General features: G+C 43.1%; 1 pseudogene; it reads right to left on the bottom strand.

The window, feature by feature from the left end:
- Positions 1-1,457: 1,457 nt before the first annotated feature.
- LOC138175324 (alpha-enolase pseudogene) lies at positions 1,458-2,752 on the bottom strand (annotated as a pseudogene).
- Between the last annotated feature and the right edge of the window lie 3,096 nt (positions 2,753-5,848).

Genomic DNA, 5,848 nt, shown 5'->3' with positions numbered 1-5,848 from the left:
TGGATTCAAATCTTGGCTCTGACATTATCTGTGTGACCATGGACATGCAACCCATGTATGTTAACCTTTACTTCTGACACAATGAACTGGGTTTAATCTCAGGAGCCTCTATACTGGGGAAGCAAAATTACATCATCCCTATAGTTATTAGGAAGTCAGCTGTGAATCTTGATTCTATATTATTTAGAGCAGGAAGAGGCCTTACAGGTCACAAAATTCAACCTTCTAATTTTAGAAATGTGGAAACTGAAGCATAGAGAAAATAAGGAACTTGGCCAGGGTCACACATTTATAAATGCCTGAGGTGGGATTTGAACACGTGTATTCTGGACTCCAAGTTCAGGGTCCTATCCATTTCAACCTTTTATCTTAGAGGTTTTAGGCTTATAGGATCATAGATTTAAATCTGGAAGGGAACTTAGAGACCATCAAGTCCAACCCCTTGTTTTACAGGTGAGGACACTGAGGACTGAGTTGTTAAATGACTTGTCCAGGACAGCACAGGAAGCAAGGGTGGGATTTGAACCCAGGTCTTCTCAACTCCAAGTTCAATCCCCTATCCACTGTCAACCTAAAATAAAGAAGACTATGAACGTAGCAAAAATTAACATCTTTAATCAAGGCAAGGGAATTGCAATTTGGGACACCACATTACACTGAAGTCTTGCAGTGCCCAATTGGGGCAGAGCTGGTAGGGCTTAAATAGCAACATGGAAGGAGTCTGATGGAAGATACAGCCTGGCAAAGCTGATACATAAGTTGTTTTGCATAACAATTGAAATTCCCTTAGAGAAAGCTGGGGAGTAGTGACATCTGGTCAGAACAGCAGGCTCCAGGTACAACAATGGGAAGTTTCCAGAGATATCACAAGACCAGCTCCAATCAGTCTGGACCTGATGCAACCATGGGATTAGAGTCAGGTAGTACCTTTGATGACTGCATTCAACACCACCGTACCATATCACATCAGAGACAACTATAAGAAGCATAGCCTTATATAAGAAAACTCAAGTAAAAACAGAAAGGTTTTACAATAATTGAGTAGTCCCTTATGTCACTTGTGTGTGTATGGGGGATTACTGAATACTTTTATTTTTCACATAGAAGCCACTAAGGATCTGACCTGTGGGCTCATCAGGGCTGCATCACAAGTACATAACTTCACACATCAACACCAGGGTTGGGGGTGAGAACAGGTCATTCTATCCCTGTCACAGGATGACAAAGGTCTGCCAACCGAGAGCCAGATGATCAGGTAGTCTCTGGTGTAAGAAAGCTCTAAAGAAGCAGTGAGAACATCACAGAAATGTGGAAGGGAGAGGTAAATTAAGCAACAGAGGCCTTGCCCCCAAAACAAAACTGGTCTAGTACTTGGTGCTTCCCATTCTTAGGACAGGAGCAGACTTCTACGGAGGTGACTGGAGCCTGCAAGTTCTTAGGCTTCCTGGCCACAGAGCTTACTTGGCCTGAGGGTTTCTGATATTCCTTTCAGCAAATTTAGCCTTGCTGCCCAGCTCTTCCTCAATTCTGAGAAGCTGGTTATACTTGGCCAAACACTCAGATTGGCAGGGGGCACCAGTCTTGGTCTGCCCAGTGCAGAGAACCCCCACCAGGTCTGCAATGAAGGTATGTTCAGTCTCCCCAGAACGATGGGAAACCATTATTCCCCACCCATTGGACTGGGCCAGTTTGCATGCCTGGAGAGATTCAGTCATGGAGCCAATCTGGTTCACTTTGAGTAGGAAGCAGTTGCAGGCCTTCTCATTCACAGCCTTTTCAGTGCGCTTGGGATTGGTCACTGTGAGGTCATCCCCCACCACCTGGATGCCTGCAGTAGCAGTGAAATTCTTCCAAGCTTCCCAGTCATCCTGGTCAAAGGGATCTTCAACAGACACCACTGGATAGTCCTTGATGAAGCTCTTGTAGAGGTCCCCAAGCTCAGAAGAGGAGAGGTATCTGCTGGAATCATCAGGAGACTTGAAGTCCAAGACATATTTCCCAGAATTCTGAGGCAGCAACATCCATGCCAATTACGACCTTATCAGCACAGCCAGCCTTACCAATAGCATTCTATAGCAGGTCCAGAGCTGCTTTATTCTCCAGGATATTAGGAGCAAAGAGACCTCCATCCCCTGCGTTGGTGGCGTCCTGTCCATATTTCTGCTTAATCACGCTCTTCAGGTTGGGGCAGACCTCAGCTCCCGTGTGCATGGCCTCCTAAAAGCTTGCTGCTCCAAGAGGGAGTATCATGAACTTCCATGTGGCCAGCTTGTTACCAGCATGGGAGCCAGCACTGATCACATTGAAGGCTGAACTGGCAGGACGACTTCAGCATTGCCTGCAAGGTCAGCAGTATGGCGGTACAGGGAGACACCTTTCTCAGCAGCTCCAGCCTACAAACAGCCAGAGACACTCCCAACATGGCATTTACACCAAAGTTAGATTTATTCTCGGTGCCGTCCATCTCTATCACCAATTTGTCGATCTTCTCCTGCTCCACAACATTCAGTTTCTTGCTAATCAGGGTCGGGGCAATAGTTTTATTGATGTGCTCGACTGCTTTTGAGACAACTTTCCCCATGTAGGGGGTCTTAGCATTGCCTCAGAGCTCCAAGGCTTCATGGATACCCGTAGAAGCACCGCTGGGCACAGAAGTTTGGAACTGACCTTTTTCAGTGTGGAGATCAACTTCAACAGTGGCATTTCCACAAGAGTCGAAGATCTCTCTTACCTGGATCTTGTAAATAGACATGTTGAGTTTCTGGATGGGGATTACTCTGCTGGGCTCAGAGAACAGAGGCCAAGGGCCCTTATGTAACATCTGATAAATTGTTATATTACTTACCTTGGTAAAATGCAAGGAACCCATTCTATCGAGCTACATGTGAATATAAGACAAGAAGACCTACAAAGTCCATAGTCAGGGTTCTTAACTTAGGGTCTCTGAACTTTTTAAAAGAAAATATTGATGCCTATATTTCAATGTAATTGGTTTCTTTTGAAATCTTAGGTATTTCTGCTTTATGCATTTAAAAACATTATTCTGATAAGGTGTCCCTAGTCTTAACTGGACTACCAAATGGGTCCATGACACAAAAAAGGTTAAGGACCCCTAATATAGATAAAGGCTTAATGCGTATGCTATATGTGGATTAATTTGCAAGGCTACACCCAAGCTAACCTAGCTCCTTTTCATATTTTCAACTATTATGATGCCAAAATATCCAAAGCCCAGATCCTTAAGTATAAGTGTGGAGGAGATGATGGAGGTAGCACACCAGAAGCAGCCCTCCTCCCAAAGGTAAAATCACACAGACCAAGTTAGTCTTAGTACAACTCGATCTTCCCACAGATATGGTCCCATACCCAGGCTTGAGAGACATGCTCTCTAGGCAGGAGTGTGCTAGTAAATGTTTAACAACAAGCTCTGCCCCCATTCCCAATGTATGTCCAATAAACTTTTAGGCTTAATGTGCATTATGAATATTTTTCCATCACTTTCTTAAGTCTAGATAATCAACAAAACAATATATCAAGTCCCAATTTGTAGTGTTTGCTGGCTTCTTAGGTACAAATGCTCATACTAAAAATTTAACAATTGGTTCTCTTGGGAACTGGGTACAAACTGGCTTCAGCATACTTCTGCCCTGAGGAAAATGAATTGGCACATATTGCAAGGCCAAAGGTAGGCATGTCTCATCCATACTATGGCCATCTGTTTATGGAATATGTATCTTTGTAGCTATTCACAAAATCAAACAGAACCGAGGACATATAATCTTGTGCATTGTTATTTCCATGTCTGTGATACAGACCTCAGAGCTGGGAAAGACAGATCACCTCATCTTCTTTGGCAAAAGCAGAGCCTAGTGTAGCAGAACAACCTTTCTTTAATAATAATATTGACTGTTCATGCCCAGAATCTTTCCTTGGTGTTCAATCATGTCTGACTCTTATGACCCCATTTGGGGTTTTCTCGGCAGAGATATTGGAGAGATTTGCTTATTTCCTTTTCCAGTTCATTTTATAAATGAGGAAACTGAGGCAAATAGGGTTATATAACTTACCCAGGGTCACACAGCTGGTAAGTGTCTGAGACCAGATTTGAACTCAGATAGACTCTTCCTGACTCTAGGCCCAACACTCTATCCACTGTACCACCTAACTATGCAGAATCTCTCCTTTGTTGGATAGAAGGGCCTGGCATGCTATGGTCCATGAAGTCATGAAGAGTCAGGCACGACTGAATGACTGAACAATAACAACCACAACCTTGCAAGCTCATGCCACCATTGACTAAAGTCCCTGAATCAAGTGGAATTACAGGTCTCAAAGCCAGAGAAACTTTCTATCTGGCATCCCTGCAGCTGGTGTCAGCAACTCCCTCTCTCAGGTTCACGACTCTTGACAATGGCCAGTTTCCTCTGCCCGTTTTCAGTTCCCCACGTGCAGTCTCTTTTCACTGCTCTTCTGGTCTGCGCTGGGTGCCTGTTTATCACCCAGAATAGCAGGCCCAGTGGCTCTTCTCCTAAAGGTGCTGACAAACTGGCTAGCATTTACTTAGTGCTTTCAGATTCACAAAGTGCTTTACATGTAAAGTGGGGGGGGTTTTGTGATCCTCATTTTACAAATGTGGAAAGTGAGGCTTTAAGAGAGGTTGTTTGGGGGCGGCCAGGTGGCGCAGTGAGTAAGAGCTCCGCCCCAGAGTCGGGAGACCTGGGATCAGTTCCGGGCTCAGATACTTAACACCCACACAAAATAACTGGCCGTGTAACCTTGAGCAAGTTACTTAACCTCGATTGCTTTAAAAAAGAGAGAGAGAGAGGTTGTTTGTCTTTCCAATATTGTTGTATTTTCTGTTGTCCTGGTTCTGATCCCTACACTATAATCAATTTCAACAATAGTATTCCATTACATGGGAAATTAGATGGCATAGTGCCAGGTCTGTAGTCAGGAAGACTCATCTTCCTGAGTTCAAATCCAGCCTCAGACATTTACTAGCTATATGACCCTGGGCAAGTCATCTAACCCTGTTTGCCTCAGTTTTCTCATCTGTAAAATGAGCTAGAGAAGGAAATGATAAACCACTCCAATAACTTTGCTAAGAAAACCCCAAAAGGTGAATTTATTCACTGTGGATATAGTTTTTCTACTGGATGAATTCCCCCATCAACTCATTTACTACCATAGAGGCCTTCTCGGTCTGGTGTCTAACATAGAGATTATTTTATCTCACAGAAGGAACCATAGGTGATGTGATGTATACTCATTATTAAGAGTAATATAATACCTGGCGTATACATACATATATATATGTATATATGTTTATATATATATATAGGTAGAAGAGTCAGATATGACTGAAAACAAGTAAACAACAATATTACATTACATCATAGACTCTGAGTCTCAGTTTACTCATCTGGGTATAATAATTATTTCATTATGTCTCACAAGATTGTTTTGGGGAAAGAGCTTTGTAAGCTTTTAAAAATTATTCAAGTATGACCCTGAGCAAGTCACTTAACCCCAATTGCCCCCCCCCAAAAAAACTATACAAGTAGGAGTTCTCCTCTTTCTACTTTTCCTCCTCCATCTCATCATCATCATCATCGTTACCTGACTTCAAGTCTCTGCTCAGTTTTCTCATCTGTAAAATGGGACTTAGAGTCACACCTATATCACTAGGGCTACTGCAGGGATCAAATGAAATATGCAAAGTGCTTTGCAAACATTCAGGCTCTCTCTATAAATGCCAGCTACTACATCACTCTTAGTCATACGTGTGCATCACATCATCTCCGGTCCCTTTTGTGAGTTAAAACAATCTCTATACTAGACGCCAGAC

The sequence above is a fragment of the Petaurus breviceps genome, unplaced genomic scaffold (assembly GCF_028583685.1).
Source record: "Petaurus breviceps papuanus isolate PSGF00001 unplaced genomic scaffold, PetGlider_PUasm1.0 77, whole genome shotgun sequence".
NCBI classification, from domain to species: domain Eukaryota; kingdom Metazoa; phylum Chordata; class Mammalia; order Diprotodontia; family Petauridae; genus Petaurus; species Petaurus breviceps.
The sequence above is the reverse complement of the archived record's forward strand: the minus strand, read 5'-3'. Positions and strand labels throughout refer to the sequence as shown.